General features: G+C 43.0%; 1 long non-coding RNA gene across 1 annotated transcript in view; it reads left to right on the plus strand.

Annotated features, from left to right (window-relative positions):
- The window catches only part of LOC136019038 (uncharacterized), a 108,215-nt gene that overhangs the window by 79,038 nt on the left and 15,871 nt on the right, over positions 1 to 13,306 (plus strand). Inside the window, exon 3 of the long non-coding RNA XR_010614720.1 lies at positions 5,266 to 5,452. This is a non-coding gene — a long non-coding RNA (uncharacterized LOC136019038). The remainder of the gene's footprint in view (positions 1 to 5,265; positions 5,453 to 13,306) is intronic.

Genomic DNA, 13,306 nt, shown 5'->3' on the forward strand with positions numbered 1-13,306 from the left:
CCACAGCCAAAATGAAAAAAGCAAACTCCTCTCTCTTGAAATCAGGCACCTAAAGGGCTTGAATTAAGTCATGTTGTGAGCCAATAATTTATGAAACTATTGTACTACCTACCTGTGCCTTTTTAGCTGAAATATTTACCAAACTGGAGCATTTCTATTTACCAAATTGGAGCACTTCTAGCTCCTCTAGTCTTCTCTCAGGAATACGTTTTCATTTTGCCTCCAGCTGCAGCCCAGACAGCACTCAAAACTTGGAAAGCTGCTGGCAGTGGCAAAGGCACATCTCCTTCCCCACCTGCACTGTAGTCATGCTAACCCAAGGCAAGTGCAGTCCAAGATGCAAACGTTCATCTTGCAGGCACTGGCTTTCCCTCCTCCAGCTTCCCAATCTCAAGTATACTGTTACATCTTCCACAGTTTATTTTTGCAGCATCTTGAAGCATCTGATACCAGGAATTGCAAGGGGGCAAGCAGGGGGTTGTGACCAGATAGAGCTGGTAAAACATTGAGCAATTTAGGTCTGAGAACTGAGCCTGTGATCGGGTTTGAGAAACATCAGTTCCACTCCTTGAGCTTGCATGTTCCTGGGTAAACCACGCATTTTTCTGTGACATCTTTCCCTTAGCACTTAGGTCATGGGGTAGTATCCACCAGCCTTTGAAATCCACTGGAAAAAATGCTGCTGGGTTTCCTAACATAATGGCCATGGACACATATAGACCCTTCCATGATGCACTTCATGTCCAGAAGTCACAGCTGACCCTATTTAAAATAATAGGGTATGAGGGTTGTACTCTAGGTTTGAGAATGATCTGCAGTAGGAGGAGCAGCATGGCATCATTTGTGTAAGTAAATGTAGTATTTAAATGCATGTTTGTTCAGAGTGGATGAACAGCAACCTAGATTGAATGCACCAATTCTCTGACAACAAAGGGACATTGATGGTATACAGAGACCAAATTTGTCAGACTGGACAGATTCAGGCAAAGTAACAAGAATAAAAATGTGATTCTCATGAATTTCCTGGCTTTTATCAGCTTGTGTCATGCATTAGTCCTAGTATTAACTGAATCTACGCTCATATCTGTTATCTATTTGGGTGACCGAGACTGGCAATTAATAATAACAGAAACAGGAATAATGCTGTTTTCTGAGCTGAAAAATATCTGACACTGATTAAACTGCAAATCTAAATAATTTATATTAATTACATTATGTTTTCAGGAGTAATCTGACCTAAAGAACTCTGAAATTAGAGGATTAGAAACCAGAGATAATGCTCAGAAGCTGGTCCAGAGGCATTATGTGGAAGTGTAGGTGATGTGAACCCAAGGACTGTGATTCATAAAGCTCTTCATCTTCCTTTACCCATCTTAAACTGGCATTTGCCAGTTTAATGAATGTAAATGAAATAATTTTATATTTCTGTCTTTGAACAAGAAGCATTCCTGGAAGGTTTGCAGTAAAAATGTCTTATTTTATTGCTCTGGACCCTCCTTTCCACTCCCAATTTGCAATCTCAGGACAATGTGTGGGAATCGCCGGGAGACGAGCTCATCAGATGATGATCAACAAGTCTCAGTTTATTGCTAAGCAGATGGATACTTATATACCTTGCATACAGAGATCATTGGCTTATAGCTTTTACATGTTACAAGATCATTGGTTTATAGCTTCTACATTTTTGCAGCTACACCGTACACCCCCCCCCCCCCCCCCCCACCATCCTCCTTCTCATGCACTTATCACTTAGTGGCCTTGGCTGTGATTGGTCATAGTTTGTTGCTGTTTGCCGGTGTCCTTCATTTCCTCATTATCTGGTGTGAGAGGTTTGCACCATCTTCTACACAGATGTCTTGTTTCAGCTCGTTGATGGGAGCGTGACCTTTTGACCTTTTTCGACAAGCCAATCCTCCACAACAACGTATACACAATCTAACACCATCCCACGGAGATGTGACCCGACAGTGAATCCAGCTTTCGTGGACATAGCTTGGATTCAAAATCTACAACACAATTTTAATATCTATCTTGCCTGGAAAGACAGTGACTTATGCTAAAGCTTCGGCAGTGAGAACCTGGCGGATAGATGTCAGACACCAGCGAAGCATCTGGCCCCTTATTGTATTTTAAATGATACACATTTATAACTGTAAAGCAGACAGACAAGCGATACTGTCTAACATCGCCATCACTAATAGCTCTAATAGCTCATGTGTCCACAGCCTGCTTCATCTTGTCCCATCTCAAAGCAATTTTGAGACAATGGGCCCAGCTCTTCTCAGATAGATATAAATGAGGTGTATAGAAAAGGCACAATTCCCTCCACAACCATCAACCGATGCTGATCCCCCTTCTAGCCTGAGCCACCAGCCACCTAGTTGTGCCCCAGAGAGGCAAATGCCATGTAGAAATTTGGGAGAATTTTTGCATTTCTTTTTAACTCATAACTCTCACCTTAGCAAAGGTTTCAATACCTTTTTTTTCAGTGATACAGTCTTTTAAAGGAAACAATGCTGAGACATGCAAGAATGCAGTACAAGCCTATGTAAGTCCACCATCTGCTAAGCCTTCTCAGGGAGGGTGCAGTTCCCCTCCATCATCAAGTACCTCTCTCATAGGGAAGATCCCAGGGTGCAAGCAGTATTAGCACCTCTTTACTAAATACCTGCTAAGGCAGCCTTAGTACAGTTTTGAAAGCCACAGTATAGCTTATAAAAGGAGGTGTGGACACTGGGTTTGCCAGCTGCTAAAACGTGTGTGCTCTGCCAGCATCCAGCTAAGCACCTACATGTGCTCCACAAGGGGATACACCAACGCATCCCTTTCTCCTTGTGCTGTGAGCAATGGGAAGCTGGAATTGGCCTCCTCCCAGAAAACCAGAGGCCTAGAAATGCTCTTCTGGAAGGGAAAGGGAGGAAAAAGAAATGGAGCTGAAGTAATAACCTCTGGGAACCCATGATAGGACATGTTTTGGCTCTTTCCAAACTTAATGCAGTTTTTACATGTAGATATAAAAGAGCGCATTTTCTGACTCCCCTCAAATGATTACCTGATAAACCCCACTTTTGGAGTTGGTCCGAGCCATCCATTACACCACTGCCATGAACTCTATTTCATACCACACCAGGGAGGAGACAGAGTAGATGGAGTGCTCAGACATTGCATGTAATAAGTGGTCATAAAAATCAATGTAAAATTTAATGCAAAAGGTCTGTGGGCACCCAACCATTGGAATCCACTGATAAGGCAGATGGAGAGCAGCACTATGCTTTCCAACAAGTAGTATATTTTCTTTAGTGTTCCTGAGTTATGTGTAATACTGTTGCTGTTTTGTTCATCTACATGCTAGTAAAATGTGCTGTAGCCACAGTATTTATGTCTCTGGGTGGTTTTTGGTTGCAGTTTCCTGGACACAGGGTGTGTTTTGTATTGTGGATGGATCAGATCACAGGACCTGGGAGGAAGAGAAGAAATGTCTTTCTGCCGGTTTTTCCAGTGCTCCCTGCTTGATATGCGGCTAGTAGTCCTGCTGTGCCCTACTCTTCCTGGGGGGACTGGGAACAAAGTTATTGTGAGCCACATGTGCCTGATCTAGGCAGATCTAAAGAGCAAATGTTGCATTTACACACAAACTCAGTGTCATGGGCACCACTCAGATGGTCTTCCACGAAGTGTCAGAGCTCAAATGAATGATTTGATTTTAAATAACAGGTTTTGTCATCCAGAGGAGCCTTCCCAACTCAGTGGCTGCTTCACAACATGCAGGGGAGAAGGGAGGGAGCCTTGGACCCACCTGAAATAGTAGAAAATTAAAAATAATAAAAAATACTAGAGAGTCATTGATCTTTGCTTCCAGGCTCACATGAACAGGCAATGGGATGCTGAAGCCGCAACAAAGGGACATGTTCCTGTCTGTCCTTGTCACTCAGCGCACAATTTTTCATATGAATTCCCACAGGAATGAAGAAAGGGAGAAGGAGATTGGTTATATCTATTTTAGCACGCACAGGTGTTCAGATATTAAGAACTGAGACCAGGGAAACAGCTGATGCTCTGATGTATCTGTAAAAGCAAAGAAGCAGGAGTCCTGCTTTGGTTGTAATGCTAAGAATTACATTGTTCCTAACCATTTTAGCAACGGGCTTATTTCAAACATCAGTAACCTGTAGAATGACTCACTCTATTAGCTTCCTTTTAGATGTACAGCTGCAGTGGCTGTGCATGAAGTATATTAAGTCTGGGGCATTTTCTCTTAGTTCTGGGAGTTGGTATTGATTTTACCCTGATAGATACTTGGCTCCAACACATGATGAAAAATCATTTAAAACAGAAAGAGAAAAGAATTCTTAACTCCTCACATTTGTGATTCAAAACATCCCCGTCTGGATGTCACAGCAAAATTCCAAGTTTTAAAATGGCCAAAAAGATGGGGGTCATTGCAGACAGACAAAGCAGCTGAAATAGGATTTTGTGAAGCCGTTTTATAGTGCAGCTAAAGTGCTCTGAAGTATTTATTAAAGCAAACAATTATGCCATTCTGTACTGTTTAAGGGTATTATAGAACTTGTATTAGAAGAGTAATTGCCTCTGGATGAGCATATGGCTTCATCTGCTGGTAAAAAAGAGAGTATTTCCATAGGCTAATGATTTTTGTATAAGAACTGGAGTGCAGCGATTCAGAGAATGCAATAGCTGAATTCTCAGGCATAATCAGAAATTGATAAAAGTCTACCTCATGTGGAAATGTGAATGTGAGATGCACAACAGCATTTGCTCTTGGATGCAACAAAGGAGGGTGTGTCACATGTATTAATACATATAAGTATTGATGCCACCTGTGCATATATGCATTAATGGAGGGCACCTTTCCTGCAGATACAAATGCTTACTGCACTTTGCCCAAGTAAATAAATTCTGCACCTTGGAAAATGCACCCATCTGTCCACCTCAGTACATCCTGCTGTTGCTGCTCGTAAAACAAACAGTTCAGTAACTACTACCCTGTTGTAATAGTGTTTTGTACTCTGAGATGGAATGAGGCATCTTTGAAGACACCCCTGAAATCATGAGATCAGTTCTGACCACCTCATCTCACTGATGTAGGGCTCAGCAGGGATACTGGATATTCTCACAAACACTCATTCCATCAACTGGAAATGTTTGGGTGTTTGGGGAGCTGGGATTGGTTATATTGAATTAAACTGACATGGCTCTTTATGAAAGATAACATGGTTCCCTTCCATTGCTTCACAATTTCAACAGGCAAGGAACTGGTTAAGCTGGTGGAAGTCAGCTGGGTGTTAATGGAGAAGCAGATAAAGGCAAGCAGCTGGTGCAAGTAGTATCAAAGCTCCCTTCTGAGGTGTTTTAAACACGAGTCAACAACTGGAGACATTGAGCCTGGAGCTGTCAACGGAACAAGTGAATGGCATCCCCACTGTACAAAAAGGTAAGCTCACTCTCGGAGGAACTGACTGAGCTGCTGGTTATTACACACTAAGACAGTGGTAGAGCTAAAGAAGTATGTGCAGGGCAACCTACAAACACATCCAAGGTCTCCCTGGGTGGAGCAGCAGAGAGGTAGGAAGGGAGCCACAAGGACAATGAGCAGAGGGATGGTAAAGTAAGTGAAGTACCAATTACCTGACTTGTGCTTGGTGCGCAGGCACATTGTTAAGTGTCATGGCTATCTCTAGAACCCTGCGTGACAAGCACATGGGGGTCACTGCCTTGGAAGAGGCTGAATTGCTGAAAACTCGCTGGAGGGCTGCAGATAGAGGGAAGCACTGGGAAGGAAGCCAATGCCTCAGGCACTGGAAAGCTGGAGGCTATCCAAGTGACGTGTGTATGGTGAGAGCCAGCGGTTGTCCTGTTCATGGGGCTATTTGTCACACTAAACTAGATTATCAGAAAATAAAAGTCCAGCCTACATGTTTATAAATCCTTCCACATCCCAGCCTCAGGGCTCTGGAAGTGATGTGCAGGTAGCTGGCAATGAGGTTTCTATTCATGACAAACTGGGCTCTAGCCATTCCCCATCCGGAAAAGGGAAAGTAGTTTGGGGTTGAACTTTCCTTGTGGCTGAGCGCTGCCTTACACATCTCTCTCCTCAGCCAAGCCATGCTCATCTTGTCAGCTGCAGCATTTCACATGAAATGCAAACCTGCAGAAGTCAGGGTTGTTTGTCTCTGCCACTGAACCTTCCTCTGTCTGCAGGCACTGCCACACTTAGGCAATTGTTATTATCAGCTACAGTTGTGAGCATTAAGAACAGATAAACAGGCTGCACAGAATATAATCATCTCAATTGATACTGAATTTGAAGTTCCCAATGTTAAATCAGCACAGAAAACATTGAGTTTTAGATTTTGCTTTCATTAGCACACTGAAAATGTGAACTTGGGGGTGGACAGAGCCAGGTGATTCTGGTAGTCTTAAGCTCTGGAGTAATTTCTGTAAGCCTGAGACCCTTAACTGAGGATGTCCTTCAGATGTCTCCAGGGACCACTCTAAGAATCAAAGCAGAGACTACCCTCTAAGGCAAAGCCATTTTTGTAGCTGTGGGTCTGTTTTTCAGTTAAAACTATGGACTGGGAGAAAAAAAACAAGAGGAAAATGGTCATGACTCAGGTCAAAACATCAGTTGCTACTGGGTGGTGGCTCTTCTCTTGTTCATGTGTCCCACCAGGCACCTCTTGGACGTGCTGAAGATGAACAAAAACTGGAATTTTGTGTAGCCCCCAACTTAGTTCAGCCAGACCTCTCAGAACAGGAAGTGACAGGCTGGTGTGAGCAGAGGGATGCACATCTTGGGTAATGAACTCGATTCATTACTCTGCAATACAGCCGCCAGAGTCACACGGGGATAGAAAACACAGTGATGAATCAGGCCCAGCTTTTGCTGCAAATTTAGGCTGCTGTCTGGTTGGCAAATAGCTCTGAAACCAGTCCCAATGCTGTGTAAGTAGCTTCATTACTCTTAAGTGCTATATTTACTCAATAATTCGGACCGATCATTTTCAGGTTCGTTAGTCCCAATTGTTCGCTTTTCATATGGTTTGATTGGTTTCTCAAACCACGTGGTTTCCATTTTTCTCCCAAACTGAGAGCAATGGGTAGAAAAGGGCTAATAATGAGCAATGCATCTTCTGGGAAGTTGGTTTGTTTGTTCTTTTTTAACCGAATAATGACCTGAACAAAAGCTCATTAAGTTCTAGAGGTTTGGGAACATCATCTGGGTACACTGGTGCTCGCTGAGTATTTGGGGAAAGCAAAACTAGAAGCTCAAGTTAAACTGAAGATAATTCATTATCTCAGGATCACTTCAGATTATATTTAGCAGTCTTGAACATTGACCCTCAGCTGAGGGTTATGCTTGATAAATGTGGATGCAAATGACTCCTGAGGCTGTGCTCCTTCCGATAGACTAGGGGCCTTCTTTTGCAGATAGCCTGGGTTCAGGACAGATGCTATGAAGTGGCTGAGGTTGGGCTGACCCCATGTGTCCTAGGCATCACAAGCAGTCTCTCTGTACATAAACTTTCACTTCAAAGCTACCCAAGAACAACACTGAGCAAGACCTGTAGTTTTGCAATATGAGGTTAAAACCTCCATTCTCAACCATAATTTCTCCAGCTAGCTCCCTAGAGGATCAGATGCCCAATGTGCTTCTTCATTTACTCCTCTGCCTGTTCTCCTCCTCACCTCTTTTCCTCACTCATTTGCTTCCTCCACTGGGACTGTTCTTCCATTTTATTTTTACTCCTTCATGATAAAACATGACATGCAGCAAATAAGTGCTTTGTCCAGAGGCTAGAGGATGGTTAAAGTCTAAATGAAAACAGTTTGCAATAAAAGCTCCAAATCTACTGCCATTTAACAAATATTTGAGACAAATGATCTCTATAAATCATGCTAAAAACTACTGAGGATTTTCAAGCCACATACACTGCTTAATTACAGAACAGTAATATGCAAGGAAAATGCTGATGATAACTTTTCAAAATATACTCTTGAATGTCAGACCAGGCTTGTTGGGGTAGTTCCAATCACCTGTGTATTTCTGTACAACGAAGAGAAGATAAAAATTAGCCATGTGGTTAAAGGAAATAGTCCTCAGCACCAACTGCAGGTTAAAATAATGTATTGAACCAATAACACAAGATCATGAGCATTAGCTTTGCAGTCTAAGCACTGGCAAGTCAGAGATTTTAAGGCTTTGAAAGGTACTATAGAGCTGATTGTCTGTTTAACCCTGGCCACAGATATGGCGCAGACATCTATGTTTAAAGTCGTCACCCACACACTGCAGCAGGAGACACCTAAGGGTCTCTGAGGACTGCAGTTCAGAGCAAAGGAAGCAGAGAGTGGACTCAAAGGGAGCTCCCAATGAAGGTACAAAGAGTTTAAGGCCTTCTGTTCCAAAAGCCTGGTTTCTAAAGGAGGGCAAAGTCCACCAGTGATGAGGAACTGTTAATATCCCTACTACAAGCAGCAATGACTGAGGATGCTGTGGCAACTTGTACCAGTTTTATCTGGGTTGTGTTGTGTGTGTGTCTTAGTTGTGTGCTCATATGAAGTCCCACAGAGGTGAGTCAAGCAAGTTTTCTCAAAGCAATGGTATGCTTTTATCCCCAGTGCAAATGGAGTTGGCTGGGAAGTTTCACTGCTTTGACTGCAGATCTCTTGCAAGTTTAGGGTTAGTTTGGAGTGGTTTTTTTTTTTTTCTTAAGCTGCTTTTTCTACCTGCTATATCTGAGTTGAGAAATTTCAAAGGCTCATAGTAAAACCAGCCTTACTTCCTTGAAAACATCAACACTTTACCCGGTGTTAGGGTGGGCGATAGTATTAGACAGAGACTGTTGAAAGCTTGCGTTGCAAGGGACTATGTTATGCCTGAGCTGGCAAAAGAACTTCCATTTTCAGGAGTGCTAGACTAAATTGAACTTCTCCGAAACCCCAAGTCATCCTGAAATGAAGAAAGACATAAACAAATTAGCTAAGGTGATGATTTATCTTGTAACATTTGGAATCTGCCCCCCTGAGCAAGCCAAACTCACCAGCCAAACCTCAGTAGTGAATGGTAAGGGTAAAAATCTTGTGTTTCAGTACACCCAGAATGAACCTTCATGCTTCCAGCCCTCCATGAGATGGTCCCAGAAAAGCCAGCTCACCTGTCAGAGTCTCTGCAGATAACACTGACGTACATTTTACTAGTGAAGTAGTAGAACTGTCACAAATATCAGGGGGCATTGTAAAAGTAATCAATGAGGAACTGATCTACTGCATTACAGTTGTTGTGAAAGTAGCTGGATTTCACTCCTTTAATTTCTTAATAAGAGTTTGTCAAGCTTTCCATGCCACATATGAAGCCGAGGACGTCTAGACAGCATCCTCCGCTACCTGATGTCATGGTGTAACACAGCCCTGAAGTGACAGCTGTGAAAACCAGAAGAGCCAGACAAATCTGATAACACCAGTTTGTGCAGCCTGGAGTGTCTGGAGGAATCAGCTCTATAGACCAGACATGAAGGCAGAAGAATGAGGTTTTAGATTCTTGCTTTGGCTCTCAACACTGCAAAGCAAACTGTCCTCGGGTCCTCTGGACCTGGAACAGGATTCGTCTGTGTGAATCTGGGAAGTTTCAGTGAAGCACTCAAAAGTTCTGTCATTCAAGACTTCAAATCCTGCAGTTGCCAGAGACCAGTTACCACCTTCCTCTAGAAGGAGGGCAAACTAACCTCCATATCCTGCTTAACTTCATGTTGGGTGAATTTGCTTCATCCAGCATCCCTCCCTACTGAAACATGCTTCATGTCCCTTTCCAGTCCCAGGGACCTGGAACTGCATTGCACTGGTTCATCTCAGAAGCTGGTGTAACCCAGCTTTATTTCATTGTCACAGAGGTGTTTAATCTCAGATGGTCCTTAGTACAAACAAGCTTTCACAGAAAATGTTGGATAGTGGTGCTTACTTTGCTCCAGACAGCCTCTCATATGCCCCTCGTTTCAAAGCATCTAGCTGATAGACAACCACCATTTCTTCTCTCACTCCCGGAGGACCATGAGCCCTGACATTGCTCAAGTGTCCACTGGTCCCTGGGCGTCAGAGGGTACTGCTCTCCCAAGGATTCATTCCTTCTTACACCTTGAGGCTTTCTGCTTGGCCTCTGAGCCAAAAGTGAAGTCAGCTTTTCTCATGACCCCCACAAAACTGCCTCAAAGTGCAACCCTAGCACTGTTTTCCTGTATTTCATTCCCTTAGATTCACTTAGTAACCCTGACTCCTGGCTTGTTGCATCACAAATAGCTTGATGAAGGCAAGGGAGAGTCAAGGTGGAATGGTACCTGTTCAGAGTGGTAAAATGGGTGGAAAATTATCAGAAGGAAGAAAAGATTGAAATGAAGCTTCCAATGATGCAGTTTCCATGGCAACTGCCCTTCCACCTACAGTTTTAATCCACTTTTTCAGGCAGCCATTCCAGGAAGTGCAGGGAACCACACAACAGCTGCACATATCCTATTTCTAACACATCTCCTGATTAAAATAATTATTCCACATATAGAGATTGCCCTGAATGGCAGTGGCTGAAGGTTTTGGATAGCCTGGGGGAGGTGTTTACTCACAGCACTAAAAGCTTTCTGAAATAGCACATGTGGATGTGGATGCAAACCCTAGTATTTGCTGGAAGTAGAGTGAAATAAGCATAGCCCAAAGTTGTTGCAATGGGCTATGTCCCACTGTCCCTACAGGACGTATGCTGTTATGTCCTGTGTATGGCACGCTGTCACGGGTGTAAACTAAACTAGTCTTGTCTGTGCCACAGCCTCTCAGCTTCATGCTGCTGAGATCTTATTTTATCAGAAGTGTCAAGGACCATGTTTAAAGCTAGAGCATGTCACTTGCTGTCACAGTCCAACCTTGACAAGGATCTCTGACAGCCCCAGAGCCACCCTTACATCTAAACCATCATCTCAGGAGTGCTAACTGGTGAAGTATTTTGTCAGTGAATCATTTCTGTAATCCTAGTGGGACTACGTGATGATTGCAACACTTTGGTTTTCTGTGGGGATTATGTGGACTGAAATCAGAAGACACGGAATCACTTTTGTCATCCTCCGGATGCTGTTTCCCAGTGTCACTGTTGTTATCTCTAGTTTCTCGAGGCCCCTGCAAAGATCCCTTCTGCTGTGGGACATGACAGGATAAGGCAGAGACTATATCTAAGAGCTTGTAACTTACACCAACATGGTAGAAAAAGAGTTGAAGTAAAAATTCTTGACAGGTAGAGACCTAAGGAATAAGGAGATTAAATGGTTTTCTTGAGGTCACACACTGAGTTTGTGGCCAGAGCCGAATGCAGATCCCTAGAGTCCCACCCAGGTCTTTCATCAGTGTGATGGCTCTTCCTCTCTTGCTCTCCCAGGCTGTCAGTCTCATTTGTCCTATAGAAATATAGAGACAGTTCTGGCAGACACGTTACCTAAAGAGGAAAATGTCTGAAATTATCCTTTCTTCGCTCCAAGGAGTGCCAGGGGAAATCTACATTTCTACACAGTAACTATGTTAACCACTTAATTCCAAAGGAAGCAGGTAACAGGAAGATATTGGTGTGGGAATGAGCAAGTAAATAAAAGAATATTTCTCCCCAATAAACCTCAATTCTCTGGGAATTATTTTTAAAGTCTGAGACATTAAATTACAAAGAATTGTGCCAGAACAGGTAATGACTATACTTAAGGGAGAGGCAATTGTCCTAGAAAACTTTATGTACTATGGTTACAGTGCTGGAAACAAGAATTTAGCCAATATGGTTGGATCTCTAGATAATAACATCTCCACCAAGGAGTCCAGGACAAACTTTGGTATTTCTTAGCATTTAATATCTAAACAGTAAGGTTAGATGATGAGTTATTGACTTTTTTTGGCTCAGCACCTACTCACGCAAGTAGTTCCAGTGTCCTCAAGAGGCCAGGAAGGGCTGAAAAACTGACACTAAAATCCAGTTGAATGATGTCGAAATTTAATGTTAATAAAAATTAAACATCTCCCTTTCTCCAAGATCACTTATTCAGTGATGATGGAAATTAGAGCCACACTATGTTTTCTGCAAAGCTGGTCCATGCTCCTGAGACTTCCTGGCTTCACAATGGTGGGTAAGGCTGTGTGAAGAGCATCAGCTTTGATTACAATGAGTAATGACTGGGAAGAGGCTTGTGGGTAGGGCCTGGAATGCCAGAGATGGGATGGTGGCTATTGTAGGGTCATAGATAAAGGTAATTTGGGGTGTGATTTTGTACAGCAGCAGTTCAGCTGTGGCTGATACAGAGGTGTGCAGGACAGCTGCTGGGTGAACGTGCTTCCATGGACTATTATTTGCCAAATAGAAAATATAGAGAAAGAAAACTTATCTTACATTTTCCAGTGTCCCCATTTCATAAATATGATACATTAATATTCATTATAGCACATGCATTATCATTTTGGAAGGAGATTACTGGGGATTCACTGTTTTCTTTCCATCATATTTTCCAATTAGGTTCCCCTCTTTTGCAAATAATAAGGTTTTTGTTGCCAGAGGCTTTGCAGCAAAGTTCCAGTCAGGGCTTTGGAGCTCTGCTCAGCCTCCAGTTAAGAAAGAAGTGCAAATTGAAGAACAATTATATTTTTAATGACAGGTTAATCTCACTGTGCTAAACATGATTAGAGAATTGCCTAGGTAGTGTAGGAGAGTACAAGAACTGCTAGGAGCTGTTTCCTAAAAAGCTAGGGGGATGGGTAAGGATGAATCCTTGCAAATGCATTGCTTAGTCAACAGGGGTTGGTGAGGCAAACTGACAGAGACTTTGGGGTTCTTAAGGAGAAACAAAAGGATAAGAGTGGAGCAGGAAAGAAAAAGGGCAGCCTAAGTCTTTGTTCCTCACACCATGAACAAGCCTTTTGGCTCTGTCTTTTTCTCATATGAACAGAAGCATTCAATGCTGTTCTCATTTAACACTAGCAAGAAAGGTGTATGGGGATGGGTTTGATGTACACTGCTGACCTGTGCTGGGTAGGGGTAGACACAGACATCGATTTCTGGGATTTGCTTCAGGTTCTTGGTACCTGAAGTCCTTCCCTTAGGCAAGAACATGTGCAGGCAGGCACTGTCCTTCAAAAGGAGAAGAAATGGTGGGGAAAAATGCAATAAAGACACTTGGATGCTTAAATATCAGAAGCCCAGACACTAGATGGTGCTCGAGATAAATGCTGAGATCCCACCTAAGGCCTCTTGTGTGCCTACATATGCAGCTAGCAGTGCATC

This window comes from Lathamus discolor, chromosome 8 (assembly GCF_037157495.1).
Source record: "Lathamus discolor isolate bLatDis1 chromosome 8, bLatDis1.hap1, whole genome shotgun sequence".
In the NCBI taxonomy this organism is placed as follows: domain Eukaryota; kingdom Metazoa; phylum Chordata; class Aves; order Psittaciformes; family Psittacidae; genus Lathamus; species Lathamus discolor.